Consider the following 17,368-nt stretch of genomic DNA (forward strand, 5'->3'; position numbering starts at 1 on the left):
ATGCAGTCTGTACTTCTACTTAAATAGAGGTTGGATGCTCTCAGCAATCTGTATTGCCAGCCTGGAGCAGATGCTTGGGGCACAGGTGGGAGGAGGCCCTTGGACTCACTAGCCCTTGCCTCCCTGTTGCCTTATGTTCTCCTCTCAATTCAGACAGGACTCTAGGAGGGGACTGGGCCGTATATAAACAAGACACCTTCCCGTAACTTTTATCTTCTCTTAAGGCAGGAACACAAAAGAATGGCATGAGGATGGCAGGAAGCCAACAGAGGAAGGAGGAGTGGAACTGCTGGACCTCCTAAAGCTTCTGACATGCTGGGAGGTCCCATGGACAGTGGCTGCTCTCCAGTCTCAGGGCCAGAGCACAGGGGGAACAGGTAAACATCACAAGTGTTCTGGGCAGAGAGACCCACCTCAGCAGCCTGCCTGGGAACGCTTGGAACTCCCATCTTATAAAATGCTCATGTTCTTAACCTACAGTGTATGCCCATGTATTTGTTTCCCCAAATCTTTTGGAAAAAGTGAAAGGGCAAGAATTTCTACTTCCATCTTATAAGAAGGAAATTAAAGCAAAGAGATTTAAAACATTGGGTTGAAAGTATAGTACATGAATTTAGAGTCAGACACATCTAAGGCCAAGTCTTGGCTCTGCCAATTTCTAGCTATGTGATCTTGGACACACACTTCACTAGGCCTCAGTTTCTTCATCTATAAAATGGGCATAATAAGAGCTCCTACTTCAAAGAGTATTAGGGAGGATTAAATAAAACAATGCGTGGAAGGTACACAGTACAGCACCTGGCACCTAGTTATCACACCATCATTAGACCGGGGATGAGGACTTGCCCCTGGACCCACAGGCAGTCAGAGCCAGGCCAGGCACCCTAGAAACACTCTCCAGAGCTCCCTGACTCCTGCAGGATTTGCATACCCTCTAGCTGACCCCACATCTCAAATTTTAGGACCAAAGCCTTTTGCTGGGTATCTGCTTTCAGGAGGTGAAGGAAACAGATGTTAGAGGAGGAGCCCCACAGCTAAAAATGGAGAGACCCCAGCCAGTTTTCTGCTGAGCACCGAGGCAGACCCAGCCCATTCAGTGCTTTTCCTAGCATATTAGTGTCCAGAGAGCCAGGCCACCATCATGTAGAACTTCCACTTGCATGAACAGCTATAAAACAGCCTTCTGCTTTACAAACTGACAGAGGATGAGCTCTTCCCACAAACACATTCATTACTATTTATGTGCTACACAAACTCATACACACACACACACACAGAGTCACTCACCTCTACACAAATAGAAGCTCACTGCCTAATTTGGGCAGAAAAATATGAATCTGAAAAAACAATGCAAAGAGAACATTGAAAGGATAGTCCTGACAAGGAAGAACAATGTGCAAAGGCTTAGGAAAAGAAATGAATTTTTAAAGAATAATTTGAAGGACAAGAGAAGTAAGTTTGAAGAGGTCAGGCAAACAGGCTTTTTCCCCCATAAGACATAAATTAAAGTCAGGAGATAGACAGCAATTAAATAAAAAGAGACTTTGAACTGCAAAAGAAATGTGGCTTCTAACCCCAGTCTAGCCCTAACTGGCTGGGAGGCTGGACCTGGAACATCCTTAAGCCACTGACCATTTCTGTAATGGCAACAGTGTGTGCCCCAAATACTGAAGTCATGCCTAAGGCCATGCAAATGGGGACTGCTCTCAACAAACCCAAGGCACCCTAAAAGGAAAGTGATCAGGTGAGGCTACTGGAGGGTAAAAAGTTCACAATGGATCCAAGCCTCTGCCTGACCAGAGAGTTACAAGGCCAAAATCCGCTTGTACAGCCTGCAAGGGAGAGCCCAAGTGAGGCCTTTCCAGTGGCAACACAGAGACAGGTGCTGGCCCTGCCAGAGCGCACATGGAGCCAAGAAGGGCTCCACAGGCCCAGCTGGGACTGGAGCTCTGGAAGGAAGGCAACACAGGATGGGATGAAATAGGAAGGAGGCATTCCTGACCCCTCCTTAATACTCTGTACTCCAAAATGTGGGGGACATGGCCAATCCCATCCCTACCCCAGTAGAGAAGAGAACAGATCTTCAAGAAGGTAGCTAAGTCGCTACTAAATATAAAATAGATAACCAACAAGGACCTACTGTATAGCACAGGGAAATACACTCAATATCTTGTACTAACCTATAATGGAAAGGAATCTGAAGAAGAATAGATAGATATGTATAACTGAATCACTTTGCTGTACATTTGAAACTAATACAACATTGTAAATCAACTGTATTTCAATAAAAAAATTTTTTTTAAAAAGGTAGCTAAGCATGTTAACAAAAAACTGCAATCTCGGAGACAAAAGACAGTGCTCCCTCTAAAAGAAATCAGGTGACAAGTAGAGTGATTGAATAAAAGGGAGCCCAGCCTGGCCCTCTCCAGACCCATCCTATTCAGCCCCAGCCTTCAAAGAATCTGAATGCTAGAAGGGAGCTTAAGACTTAGTCTTCATTTGGACTGCTAACAATCCAAAAGACACAGCAGGCACTTGATACCTACACACAGAAAAACCAGAGTTCAATGCCTTCTGGTATGGGCTTGTCACTGCATCCAGGAAGGCTCTGGCAACTTCATGCCTGTTGAAGACAAAGAGGTAGAGAGGACTAGGGCAGAAGAAGAATTTTGGTGCCATCACCCAGAGGTGACAACCAAAGCAATAAGAATAGAGTTCCTGTATTACGGAGAAAACTTAAAGAGAAAGGAACAATGGGCCAAGAAGAGTTTTCAAGCCATGACTGTACGTTAGGAAAAGAAAGAGGATGGGACTTCCCTGGTGGTCCAGTGGTTGAGAATCCATCTTGCAATGCAGGGGATGCCGGTTCGATCCCTGGTGGGGGAACTAAAATGCCATATGCCGCGGGGCAACTGAGCCCGCACACCACAACTACAGAGCCCAGGTGCTCTGGAGCCCACATGCCACAACTAGAGAACCTGCGCACTGCAACTAATGAGCCCGCGTGCCACAACTAAGACCCAACGCAACCAATAAATAAATAAATAATTTTTTAAAAAAAGAAAGAAAGAGGAGCAATCCAGGGACCAAGATGAAGAACATTAAGAATAGTGCAGAATTACACAGGTCAAGAGAGGAGGAAATCCTGAGAAGTTGTGGGTTCAACAAAGTCAAGAGGTCAGTCAGAACGAGGATGAGAAAAGCCACTGGATTTGGCAACAAGGCAGCTGGAGGACCCTTCAAAAGAGGGCACACTTGTGAAGAAATAGAGGCACAAGGGTAGAACACCTAGAAAAGTTGAGTAGGTCCACTGAAGTTTGGAGATTTGGGGCAACTTCTCTAAATCCAATTTTTTCAACCTTTGCCCTAGAGTCATAATGATAACAGAGAAAATACTGACCCCGGTGGTCATATAGAGAGATTCTCCGATGCCATATGGTAGGTTCCCTTGATGGAGTAGAGCTACCCCTCAACACACACATCCTCAGGATAGTGACGGGCACACTCACATCAGTAGAGAAAGGAGGCAAGGAGACAAAGTCTCCAAGAACAAACTCCCATCAGACACACAACTCCACCTTCTCTGAGCTCTCAGCCATGCCTCAGACCGCTCTGAAGCTTTAGTCCTTACACTCTGTAGAGCTGTAATAATCATAATTATAGCACTTGGACCGAGGGATAAAGAGAAATACCCCCATGACACCCTATTCCCTAGTATCAAAATGCAGTATTTGGGCAGCCCAGAAGAAAATAAATTCTGTGTAATAATAATTATAGTTAACATTTATAGAGTACTTTCTATGTTCCAAGCAAAGTTCTAACCTCATTTACTCTTCACCACAACCCTGTGATGGGGTTCTAATATGCTGCTTATTTTGTCCATGAGGGGACTAAAATTCAGAGAGGTTAAGTAATTTGCCCAAGTTCACACAGTCAGAGAGTGGTAGAGTCAGGAATCAAAGCCAGTTTGGCCCCAGAACCCATGCTCTTTCTACAGACCATGCTGCCTTTCCAGTGGTCTATGAAATCAGCCATTCATTTTATTTGTTTTGCAACAATGTGAATAAAAAGGCACACATTTTGTGTCAGGAGAGAAATTTTTTAATGAGCCTACTGGAGCCCTCTTGCGGAGAGAGCCACTTCTGCCACATCTATATTTCTGCACATCATACACACACATGCATGCACACACATTTTGATTACTGAATGTCCTTGGCACAGCCAAGCCCACAGTAGAGACACAGACATTCAAGAAGAAGAAGGCCCTTGACTCAGATTGCAACCAGTTCGCTGGCACCCTGTGTGACTTGACCTCTTAACCTCCCATAACTCAGGCTCCCCAGCTGTACAAGAAGCAAAAGCATCCTTGCTCTCCCTCACAGAGTCCAGCACAAAGCACTCCCCTCATACATACCCAACTGTCTGGAAAGAACTTAGCAGAGGGGAGGAGAGAACTATATTGGGTAAAAGTTGGCCAGGATGATATCCAAGCTCATTTACAACTAGTCTATGATCCTATTCCCCACGCATGAAATATATAGGACAGGATTATTTCCACATGGCAGATGAAGAAAATAGAGCCCAAAAGGGTGAATGGGGCTTGCCTAAGCACACCAGCAAGCAACCAGGCAAAGTAGAGAAATATACCAGCCGTGGTCAGTGTATTTTCCACTAGGCTCCAGACTGCACGTTTCTAGCAGGGAGTTGGCAAGGAAATCTACTCCTTATACTTGCTCCCCGACACTGCATGAGGTCCTTAGAGTGATCAGCCTGTGTCTCATGACAGCAGCCAAGGTTACCAAAAACTCTCCTCAACTCCATCTCCACTCCAGACCTGGATTTCCACCCAGGTCTCCCCAATTAGTTGTGGGACTTTGGGCTAGCCACTTAACCTCTCTCCAAATTTCAATTCCTTCATCTAAAAAGGGACTTAATAGTAACTATTTTGTAGGATGGGTGTTAGCATTAAATGAGATGATATGAAGCATATAGCACAATGCTTGACACAAACCAAGGGCTCAAGAAGCTTGTAGCTCTCACTAACAACTACTGTTAGAGAAAATTCTGAGCAAAGGACAGGATAAACAAAAGCAGTGAGGCTTCACCCCCATATAGAAATGTCTTCTGTTCTGATAATCAAGTCTCTCCTTGGAACCCAGCTTCCCTGAGCTGCAAATCTGCCCACACACCTGCACTAAACTCTAGGTGGCTACAGATGCATTTCCATTGAAACCTTTAAGCGATATTGGCTGGCTCTGCATCAGTGCCCACTGGAGAGTTGACTAAGAAAAGCCACTTCAGAGCCCAGCTTCCCAGTGACTCAGCCCTGTCTTCATATTCCTGCTGCTGCTCTCATACCTCTAAGAGAGAATAGGGAAGGCAGGAGCAGCAGGGGCAAATTCAGCAGACTTAGACTGCTTGGACCGCCCTAGACAGGGTCAGTTGCTATCCAGGGAGTAAGAGCTCCAGGGCCACCTCCTTCCCTCTCCTTTTAAACTAATAACTATATCTCCTAACAGTAAGCATGATGGGCTTTCTTTATAGCCTGCTCCCCAAGAATACCAGGACCTTCATACACTCATCTACAAACCACAGTCTGGGGCTGGGGAGGGATCAGAGTTCATCTTTCCTTTCCCCTGCTGCGTCCAAACTTCCAGCAAAGGTCAGGGCCTCACAGTGGGACTATGGTAGGATAGGGAGGAAGGTATGACTTCTAGTCCATAGCTCCAAATGGACTATCTGCAAATCAGTAAGCACACCAACCCTTATTCTGTGCCAGCCACTCTGGCACTTCGGATTACAAGCACTCAGCATTCACACTCTAGAAGCAGGTACCTCAGGTCCCCCGAGCACACTGGGAACCATACTGTATAACAGAACATACAAAAGAAAACATCACTGTCCGCAGGTGTTTTATGTCCTATTGACCATCAGTGAGTAGCATGGTTTTCCATATCTGAGTCTCAGACAGTACAATTAAGAAGAAAGCCCTCTTAAGGAATATGCCGTGAGAAAATAGATACTGTTCTGGGCAACTTGAGACACAAATTACAACTTTGAAATGATGAGATGGGCAACAATTAGGGTGATCCTTAAACTAATTGAGGAACCCCAAGAAAACAGCATTTACTTACAGAAAACCTTAGTGGCAGCACAAGTACGGATCACCAATCACTGAACTCGCGACTACCATGTTGGCATTGACTATGTCCTCCAGGTAAGTCAGCAACTGAAACAACATATTTTATTTTTAACACACCTGAGAGTCCAAGACTATTCATAATTCCAGATCCTTAAAAACTTGAAAGGAGGATAAATTTTAAAGTGTACACATTTACATACGTGGGCAGAAACACAAAAATCAGATGCTTCTCAACACAGCTCAGGGAGCCATAACTCACGGTTTTCAGAATCCCACCTAACACCCAGAGAAAATCTGGGTGCCTTCTCTGAGAGATGGTGGGAGGCTGGGGAGGTAGCCAAGAAACAAAGAAACCTAAACTCAGCACTTGGCAAGACAGTTAAGGAGCAGAGGATTTTAAATGCATTGTTTCTGACTCTAAATATGTCTACATTTATTACCAATTTGGGATCAGAAACCACATTTAGTTCTACCGTGACCACGCACTAAAAATATTAAGCAGAGTATTGCCTAGGAAACAGCAGTCCTCCCTGCTGCAGCAGCCCCATTTCAGAGCTGACTCTGCCATGGTCCCAGGGCTCCCCATCCTGGGCTTTGCTAAGAGCCCAGTCACAAGCAGAACTGCCACTGTCCTGACAAAGCCTCGCTTGCTTTTTAGAAAGCAGCAGTAGGAGCTTCCTTGGTGGCGCAGTGGTTAAGAATCCGCCTGCCAATGCAGGGGACATGGGTTCGAGCCCTGGTCCGGGAAGATCCCACATGCCGCAGAGCAACTAAGCCCATGTGCCACAACTACTGAGCCTGTGCTCTAGAGCCCACGAGCCACAACTACTGAGCCTGCATGCCACAACTACTGAAGTCCGTGAGCCTACAGCCTGTGCTCTGCACACAACAAGAGAAGCCACTGCAATGAGAAGCCCACGCACCGCAACAAAGAGTAGCCCCTGCTCACCCCAACTAGAGAAAGCCCGCACACAGCAACGAAGACCCAGTGCAACCAAAAATAAATAAATTAAATTTTTTTAAAAAAGAAAGCAGCAATAGGAGCCAGGGCTAGAGATTACACAACGTCCTCATCCTCTCCAAGGCTGTGTTACGTGGTCAGTGAAATTCCATTTCATGGGCCTATAACAACTACAACCCATCTGACTGGGAGCTCTGCAAGAGCAGGGACAACGTCCACCTAAACCACTGCTGTATCCTCATTGCCTAGCACTGTGGCAGACGCTCAAAAAATATCTGTTAGTTGAATAAAATTAATAATCTAAAAGGGGGTCACGTGGAATACACAATGGAAAATAATGTCCGTGAAAATATGAACTATAGTGAAACATGAAAACAGATACATAAAATACTGTTGAATGAAGAACATAATGGCACATGTATATGAAATATTAGTACTTTGAAAAAAACTGTGTGTAGCCAACTCTGTCATCAGACATGAAGTTAGAATTATGGAAAGCTATGCTCAATGAAGTCTTTCTTCCTAAAATATTAGACATATGAGAAAATACTTAAAATAAATATTATTTTCAACACAGAACCTGTTCCCTTATCTACTTTTTTTTAAATAAATTTATTTATTTTATTTGCTTATTTTTGGCTGTGTTGGGTCTTTGTTGCTGTGCATGGGCTTTCTCTAGTTGCGGTGAGCAGGGGCTACTCTTCGTTGCTGTGTGCAGGCTTCTCATTGCGGTGGCTTCTCTTGTTGCTGAGCACGGGCTCCAGGCACTTGGGTTTCAGTAGTTGTGGCACACGGGCTCAGCAGCTGTGGCTCACAGGCTCTAGAGCGCAGGCTCAGTAGTTGTGGCACACGGGCCCAGTTGCCAGTGGGATCTTCCCGGACCAGGGCTCAGAGCCGTGTCCTCCGCAATGGCAGGCGGATTCCCAACCACTGCGCCACCAGGAAAGCCCTCCCTTATCTACTAATTCGTTCTGGTGCCTGGGATCACAGAGACCTTGTTCAGCAAGACCATCCATCTATCACAGAAAGAGAGAGCACAAGGAAATAGCTGCAGTCTTAAAATCCAACTTATCAAGTTGACCTTTTTTACCAGACGACTTCCAGTCTGCATCACCAGTATGACTGGCTCCCTAGACAGGTGGCCAAGACGGAGGTGCAGAGACCAAAAAAAAAAAAAAAAAAAGGATGCCAGAGCTCCAAATAGGTACCCCCACACCACACGGCCCATGGCCTACTACCCAGCAACGTGCCTATTAAGAAAGGTAGCAGATACCAATCCTTCTAAAATTTCCAAAAAATAGAAGAAAAGGGAACACTTCTTAATTCATTCTGTGAGACCAGAATTACCCTGACACCAAAGCAAGACAAGGACACTACAAGAAATCTACAGACCAGTACCCTTACGAATATACATGCAAAAATCCTCAACAAAATACTAGCAAGGCAAATTCAGCGGCATATCAAAAGGATTATACAACATGATCAAATGGGATTTATCCTAGGAATACAAGGGTGGTTCATCACATGAAAATTAATCCATTTAATACATTACATTGGTAGAGTGAAGGAAAAAAAAACACATGATCATCTCAATTGACATAGAAAAGGCATTTGACAAAATCCAACATCGTTTCATGATAAAAACACTCAATAAACCAGGGACAGAAAAGAACTTTCTTAACATAATTAAGGTCACGTATGAAGAACCAACAGCTATCATCACACTCAATGATGAAAGACTAAAAGTTTTTCCTCTAAGATCAGGAGTAACACAAGGATGCTTGCTTTAGTCACTTAGACTCAACATAATACTGGAAGTTCTAGCCAAAGCAATTAGGCAAGAAAAAGAAATAAAAGGCATCCACATTCGAAAGGAAGAAGCAAAACTATCTGTTTGCAGGTGACTTTATCTTATACAAAGAAAACCCTGAAGAATCCACAAACAAAAATTATTAGAGCTAATAAATTCAGCAGGTACAAGAGTTGCAGGTACAAAATCAAAACTCAAATCAGTTGTATTTCTATACACTAACAACTAACAATCCAGAAAGAAAATTAAGAAAATAATTGCATTTAAAATAGTATCAGGCTTCCCTCATGGTGCAGTGGTTAAGAATCCACCTGCCAATGCAGGGAACACAGATTCTATCCCTGGCCTGGGAAGAGCCCACATGCCACGGAGCAGCTAAGCCCATGCAGCACAACTACTGAGCCTGCACTCTAGAGCCCGCGAGCCACAACTACTGAGCCCACGCACCACAACTACTGAAGCCACGTGCTATAGAGCCTGCATGCCACAACTACTGAGCCCACACGCCGCAACTACTGAAATCCATGTGCTCTAGGGCCTGCGTGCCACAACTACTGAGCCCGCATGCTGCAACTACTGAAGCCTGCGTGCCTAGAACCTGTGCTCTGCAACAAGAGAAGCCACTGCAGTGAGAAGCCCGCGCACCGCAACAAAGAGTAGCCCCAGCTCACTGCAACTAGAGAAAGCCCGCACACAGCAACAAAGACCCAACATGGCCAAAATAAATTTTTATTTTATTTTTTTTTTTATTTATTTATTTATTTATTTATTTATGGCTGTGTTGGGTCTTCGTTTCTGTGCGAGGGCTTTCTCCAGTTGCAGCAAGTGGAGGCCACTCTTCATCGCGGTGCGCGGGCCTCTTACTTTCGCGGCCTCTCTTGTTGCGGAGCACAGGCTCCAGACGCGCAGGCTCAGTAATTGTGGCTCACGGGCCCAGTCGCTCCGCGGCATGTGGGATCTTCCCAGACCAGGGCTTGAACCCGTGTCCCCTGCATTGGCAGGCAGATTCTCAACCACTGCGCCACCAGGGAAGCCCGCAAAATAAATTTTAATAAATAAATAAATAAATAAATAAATAAATAAATAAAACAGCATCAAAAAGAATAAAATACTTAGGAATAAATTTAATCAAAGAAGAAAGCCTTTAACCAAGACAAAAGACTTATACACTGAAAACTGCAACACATTACTAAAAGAAATTAAAGAAGACCTAAATAAATAGAAAGATGTTCTGGGTTCCTGAACTGGAAGACTTAATTTTGTTAAGATGACAATACTACCCAAAGCAATATACAGATTCAACATATTCTCTGTCAAAATCGCAAAAGCATTTTTTGCAGAAATGAAAAAACTAATCCTAAAATTCATATGGAATTTCAAGGTACCCTACCCAAAATAATCCTGAAGAACAACAAAGTTGGAAGATTCACACATCCTGATTTCAAAACCTTACCACAAAGCTACAAAAATCAAAGTTTTGTGTGCACAAAACTCACATAAAGATAAATATATACTCATATCGACATAACGATAAACATACCCTCTTATATCATTACATCAATTGATTTTTAACAAGGGTGCCATTGACTAAAAATGGAGCAAAGATCTAAATTTAACAGCTAAAACTATAACATTCTTGGAAGAAAACGTAGGGGCCAAACTTCATGACCTTGGAAAGGGCAACAGTTTCTTAAATATGACACGAAACCACAAGTGATAAAAGAAAAAAATAGATAAATTGGACTTCATCAAAATTTAAAAACTTTTGTAAACAACAAGGTGCTACTGTATAGCACAGGAAACTATATTCAATATCCTGTAATGAGCCATAATGGAAAAGAATATAAAAACAAATGTGTGTATATATATATATGTATAACTGAATCACTTTGCTATACAGCAGAAATTAACACATTATAAATCAACTATACTTCAATAAAAAAAATAAATTTTTAAAACTTTTTAAAAACTTTTCTGCCTCTCATTATCAAGAGAATGAAAAGACAACCCACATAATGGGAGAAAATATTTGCAAATCACATATCTAATAAGGGCTTACCATCCAGAATACATAACAACAACTACAACTCAACAACAAGACATGCAACCCAATTTAAAAATGGGCAAAGAACTTGAATAGGTATTTCTCCAAAGAAGATATGCAAATGGCCAATAAGCACATAAAATGATGCTCAGTATCATTGATAATTGTGGAAATGCAAATCAAAGCCACAGTGCGATACCACTTGACACCTATTAGGATGACTATAATTTTTTTTTTTTTAATGAAAATAACAAGTGTTGGCAAAGATGTGGAAAATTAGTACATTGCCACTGGAAATGTAAGTGATACAGCCACTGTGGAAAAGTCTGACAATTCTTCAAAAGCTAAACATAAAATTGTCATATGACCCAACAATTCCACCCCTAGGTATATATCCAAATATCTGAAAACAGTGACTCAAACAGATACCAGCATGTGAATGTTCACAGCAGGCAAAACAGGAAATAACCTAAGTATCAATAGATGAATAAATTTGCTTAAATAGATTTTTTTAATGTGGTATACACATACAATGAAATATTATTCAGTCATAAAAATGAATGAAGTTCTGATGCATGCTGTAGCATAGATGAACCTTGAAAACATTATGAAATAATGTAAATTTTCTGGCTAAGTAAAATAAGCCAGACACAAAAGGACAAATATTATATAATTCCACTTACATGAAATATCTAAAATAGGCAAATTCATAGAGACAAAAGTAGATTAGAGGTCACCTGCAGGGAGGGGGTAGGTAATGGGAAGTTATTCCTTAATAGGTTCATGGTTTCTATTTGAGGTGACGAAAAAGTTTTAGAAGTAGATAGTGGTAATGGTTGCAAAGCATTGTGAATGTAATTAATGCCACTGAACTGTACATTTAAAATGGTTAAAATGGCAAATTTTATGCTATCTATATTTTACCATGCTAAAAAAATATAAGATTGCCCACGAGTTGGTAATTGCTGAAACCGGATAATGGGCACATGGGTACATTAATTATATTGTTCTCTTTTCTAAAAATTTAAGAAAAAAAATGATGTCTTCTGTAGTTTCTCTGGTAGATAGTCTGTCAAGGTAAAGAAGTGCCTTTCTATTTCTAAACAGCTAAGAGGTTTTATCATGAGTGGGTGTTAAATTTTATCACATGTTTTCTCTACTCTAAGATGATCATATAGTTTTTCCTTTAACCTACTAAAGTAGCAAATTGTATGTGCAGATTTTCTAATGTGAAACCACCCTTGCATTCCCAGGATAAGTCCAACTTGGTCAGATGATCATTTTTATATCCTGCTGGGTTTGATTTGCCATATTTTATTGGTCCTTCATGTACTCCCATAACTCTCTGTGCAGCTATCAGAAAACCCACCAAATTGTACTATAAATATGAACTCCCTGAGGGGAAAGACTCCTTCCTCATCCACTGCGCCATCCCTAGCTAGTGCAGGGTCTAGGACACAGTAGGCCCTCAATAAAAGTATGGCAGATAAATAAGTAAATGAATGGGTAGGTGGAGAGATTACCAGGTGAGCAGATGAACACCTTAAACCATAATAGTGACACCCTGGCAGGTGTGCAGAGAAGATTTTTCAGGCAGGAAGACCTTCTGAAGGCTCACCAACCACTCCATAGAGGCGTCTTCTCTGTCTAAGAGCAGCTCAGTTTGTCTGCAGCCCTGTAAGCTGAACCCTAGCCCTAGACTCTCATCTCCCCACTTTCCCTCATTACCTAATCAATAATGTCCACAGTTCAGTGCCTGCTTTCACACAACAAGATGCAGCCCTCATACCAAAGCATACCCCAAAGCTCAGATCCTGTGCTGGGATTAAAGGGGAATGTGGCATTAGTTTCAAATTTAAAGCGTTCCTGCCAACCTTAGAGTTTATTCCCAACAATCAAAAAGGCCTCATCCCAACCCTGACTGGCACAGCAAGAGCCCATCCCATTAAAAATTCACTGCATCAGCAGTACAGAGAAGGAGAGCAGTCAGCAAGGGAAACAGCTGAATTATTTCAGCAGCTGTAAATTATGTGTTCTCTCTTCCTCTCCTCCGAGTCCATGTTCAACTGTGCCCCATGCCTCCACAAGGAACTTGGGTTTGTCAAGTATCTACGTCAACTGCAGTAACCAAACTTGAGTTCAAGAAGCAATATTAAAAAGCACTAATTAGCTGATATTTAAGTAACTATGTTTAATGTCAACAAAATCACACTTTAACATTAAACATCCCGTACTCTATTAGTTGCTTAATTAAATTCCTTAAGATCCTTGGACACTGGCACAGAGCACACTGCTCTGGGGAGCATTCCCAGGCCCTGACCTTGGCAGGCTGTGGAAGGGAAAGGGCCCAAATCCCTGAGGAAGTGCCAGGAGAGCCCAGTTTTCTTCTAGAGTCTCCTAATGAGGTGGTTTCTCTTCACAGCTCTGCTGGTCTCCATAGGGCAACAAGAACATGACAAACACATCCTGAGCCTGGAAAACTGCCAAACCAGGCTACAATTTTTTTAATGTTTTTTTTTTTTTTAAAGCACACATAAACCCAAGAGAGATATTTTTCCCATCTGGCATCTGTTCTTCTTAAGAGTAGTATATCATGAGACACCGAAGCATGCGTACAAGGGGGATACAACAGGATTCATGACAGCAGGTAGTGTCAGAGGGCTCTGCAAGATGCCACCAACCAAATCCCAGCCTGCCAGGAGTCATCAGCCTGCAACTGACAGGCGTACAGCTCAGCCAACAGCAGTATCCTAGACTGGAGCCTGCAAAGGGACTCTCAGTTCCAGTGAGTGACCTTGTGATGGGGATGCCAGTGGGATCCCAGGAAGTCTCTCCTGCCACAGTAGGCTCCATGAGGATGACTTACCAGCTAGTCTCCTCACAGCACCAGATTTGCTGAAAGGGGATAACATGCCAGCTACCTGCCCTGGTAAACATTCCCTAGAAACAATCAGTCTTACAATCAGCCTCTAAGTAGAGCACATTCAGCCGAGGATCAAAAAGCATTTGGAACCCACATTTTGGGCAGCAGATGCTCTGAACCCAACCCCACTGGGTCATGAGTAAGATAGTATCATTTTAAGGGCACCAAGGGTGTAACAGATGCCAAGTGGCCCTCCCTTGCCTCACCCTTATAGCAGGGGTCCCAGTTCTTTCCGGTTTCCTTACAAAGCTACCCCTTTACCTCTCAGGTGGTATCGCATTTTTATTTCTGTCACTCAGCACCTTCCCTACACCTTCTATTTTGCCAAAGGGCCTGGCCTGACACAAAATAGGAGGTAATTCTTTCCAATTATTCTATCCTGTCTCTCACTGTTCAGGGATTCCTCTTGTGGCAGCTCTCCTTAAAACAGCCACCGCAGCCCCTGCTAATGCCAACAGAAAACATTGTAGAAGAAGCTTGGTTAATATTACAGCCTCTCACAGTGAAAGGCAACCACTCCCATGAACAACCAGGCATAAGCCCTGGCTTCAGAGAAGCTGGATGTTTGAGTTGCAACTTATGAAAATGTGGAAAGCAACCAGAAAACACAAGAGCACTATGCCCATGCAGCCCAGACACACTGCTCACTTACTACCTGCAGTTTCATACCCATGCCAAAATCATTTTCAACCCCAGATGAGCACTCAACAGCCACGCCAATTCAGAAAAATATTTTTGCAAAGACCTTGTTCACTTTCCCATACAGGAAAGCTACAAAAAAGTAAAAACTTGTTCACTATGAAAAGATGAATAAGCCCTTACCACCTACTAGGGAACATATATCCAGTTGCCACCACCTCCAACACATCCAAGTAGCAGATTATTCACCCTTCAGCACATGTTTATTGAGACCTGCTACATCCCAGACATGTGCCAGGTGCTGGGGATACAAAGACTAAGAGGGGTCCTGTTGTCCAGGAGCTTCTAGACGGGCAATGTAAATTGATAAGTAAATCAGTAGTTACAGTAAGCACTGGGTTGAAAGAGCCCTGACAGAGATGGCTAGAAGGCTCCACAGCAGGAAAGCACAGATATCTCCATCAGGAGATAGGGGTCAGAGAGGACTTCTTTGGAAGAGGAAGAGGAATTAACCAAAGACAATGAGAAAAGCATCCCAAGCAGAGGCAAGACTGCTTTTTGAAGACCTGGAGGCATGAAACTTGAAACATGTATTTATTTCAACAATGCTGGAGCAAAGGGTTTACGGGGGAGTGGCATCATGATACACAAGAACCCACTTTGCCAGATGGGTCAGATGGGTTCCAAACACATAGCTCATTGCACTTTCTTAACAAACCTTTGCAATCTCTCTCCTTTTCAGAACTGCCCCATGTGAAAGGGAGACTGGAGAGAGGAAAAAGAAGCCTGCTAAGATAAGAGGGTCACCATTGTTTGTGAATTTTGCTTATGAATTCACTCCTTTGCCTTGCAGTTCAATGGTTTGTTAGTTCTTGCAAATTCTCAATATCTATTAATAGAAGGAGTTAGTTTGTAAATAGAATCTGGATTTCTACTGTATTATCCCTCACAGTGGCCTAAAACCCAAGTGGGTAATTTGAACAGGAAAACAGCCTGAGATTCTAGGCACAATCTCCCCCAAGGATATGCCGTGCTCTACTCTCCTCTGTATGTTTCACACTCAACAAGTCCAAAGCTACTCTACTGATCCTCCTCTAGAGTTGCCTAGCTTTCCTGCACGAGCCAGAAACCCAGGAGCTCTCCTCAACACTCCCTCTCCTTTCCCCCACTTTCCTTCTGCCCCCTGCCCATCACCAACTACTGTCAATTTTATCTATTTTCCTCCATGTTCACCTGCCCAAATTGCTCGCCCCCACCCCCAACCACCACCTCTCAGGTGAGGGCAACCCAAGCTGATCAGCACAATGAGGAAGCAGAGGGCACAGCTTTAATGAATCTGTTATTTTCTCAGCCCAGGGTTTCTGGAATAACCCAAACCCAGTCTTCTGAGACCCTCTGAAAGGCTCTCAATAGAAGCCACTTTCTTGCTCAGATGAAGAGCATCACTCAGGGAACCCATTTGATAACAACAGCAAGCTGGAAATGTGGGCTGCAGAGAAGGTTTGGTGCCTTGAGTGAGTCCTCTAGAGGTCCCAATGCCCTGCGACCCCAGAGGCCAAAGCCAAATCTATGATTATGGGAATCAAATCCCAGGCAAAGCAAACTTGGCCCCCCCTACAGCCCCCACCCCTCACAGCCCATGGAGACATCTTCTGGATAGCCACTGGGCTGAAGAGTCTTCATCCCTACTCCCTCTGCCCTAAGAGAAGCCATTTCCTTCCACCAAAGCAGGTGGAAGAAAGCAATTTTCAGGAGGATGATGTTGGTGAAACCGATGTCCCAAAATAAGGGATAAAATGTGTTGAAGAGGAAGGAGAGCACTGGCCATGGCTCTCAGCCTCAATTCACTGGAAACTTCCCTTCATCCCATTCCTTACCTGTGGCCCTCACAGCAGCCCAGGAGGAATAAATGTATGTTGAATGAATGAAGAAATGAACAAATAAGCAGACTGAGAGGCTGGAGGGAGGGGGCAACAAGAGAGAAAGAAGGCCCTGCTCAGAACCATCCCTCCATTCGTTCAGGTATCTCTGGGCACCTACTATCCTACTATGTACTGTGTACCTGTGCAAGGTGCTAGGAACACACAGGCTGCACAAACTATGAAAGAAGGGTAGAGAGAAAAGCACTCTTCTTCATCTCCCTGGGATGGCATATTTCCAAATACTACTTTAACAGCACCTCCCATTTGCCTGACCTTAAAGCCATGCCTAACGGCACACATGCAAATAAAAACTTTACTTTTTATTGTATCCAGTACTTTGGGGCCTTGTGGTTTCTTTTCTAAAGAAAAACCTGTCATTCATCTCCTTGATTAAAAATGGATTTAATTTGGCTTTCATTAGGTAGATACAAGGGGAAAACATACAGATTCACAGAGTTAACTCACCCGGCAACAGGACTGTGATGAGCTTTAGCGACTGCACAGTTGGGTCCCAACCCACCACTAAAGAAAGAAAATTAAAAAGCTCACAACGTGGAGCTTAATCTCCAGCCAAAAGGAATTATCTTCCCATAAGCATCTCTGTCGGATTTTTGGTTAATATAAAAAATTTTCAAAAGAAAGGAAACCCCAAGGGTTTCATAACATATAACTTAGAATTTCTATATTTTTCTAATTCCCTTGCAGGGAGAAAAGGCAAAGAGGTCTTTATTTCTCAATCCTACTTTTCAGAACTTTTCCCATTGATTTGACATTGTCATAAAAATTTTCAATTTGTAGAGAGCACAAAGCAGAGGAAGGTACAGTGGCTGAGGAATTTTAAGCTGCTGTGAAGGGGGCAGTGAGGTGAGGGCGGGAAGAGCTGCAGAGGAGGTAGGAGTTACAGTCCTGAACACCCCACGCTCAGCA

General features: G+C 43.3%; 1 protein-coding gene across 5 annotated transcripts in view; it reads right to left on the reverse strand.

The window, feature by feature from the left end:
* The window catches only part of SIL1 (SIL1 nucleotide exchange factor), a 307,634-nt gene that overhangs the window by 195,412 nt on the left and 94,854 nt on the right, over positions 1 to 17,368 (reverse strand). The window contains exon 1 of one of the 5 annotated variants that reach the window (XM_068535966.1): positions 6,135 to 6,210. The exons of the other annotated variants lie outside the window; for them this stretch is intronic. The gene's annotated coding sequence lies outside the window, so the exon portion shown is untranslated. Of the gene's footprint in view, positions 1 to 6,134; positions 6,211 to 17,368 lie in introns of those variants that run through there. 5 annotated transcript variants of the gene reach the window in all.

The sequence above is a fragment of the Eschrichtius robustus genome, chromosome 2 (assembly GCF_028021215.1).
Source record: "Eschrichtius robustus isolate mEscRob2 chromosome 2, mEscRob2.pri, whole genome shotgun sequence".
NCBI classification, from domain to species: Eukaryota; Metazoa; Chordata; class Mammalia; order Artiodactyla; family Eschrichtiidae; genus Eschrichtius; species Eschrichtius robustus.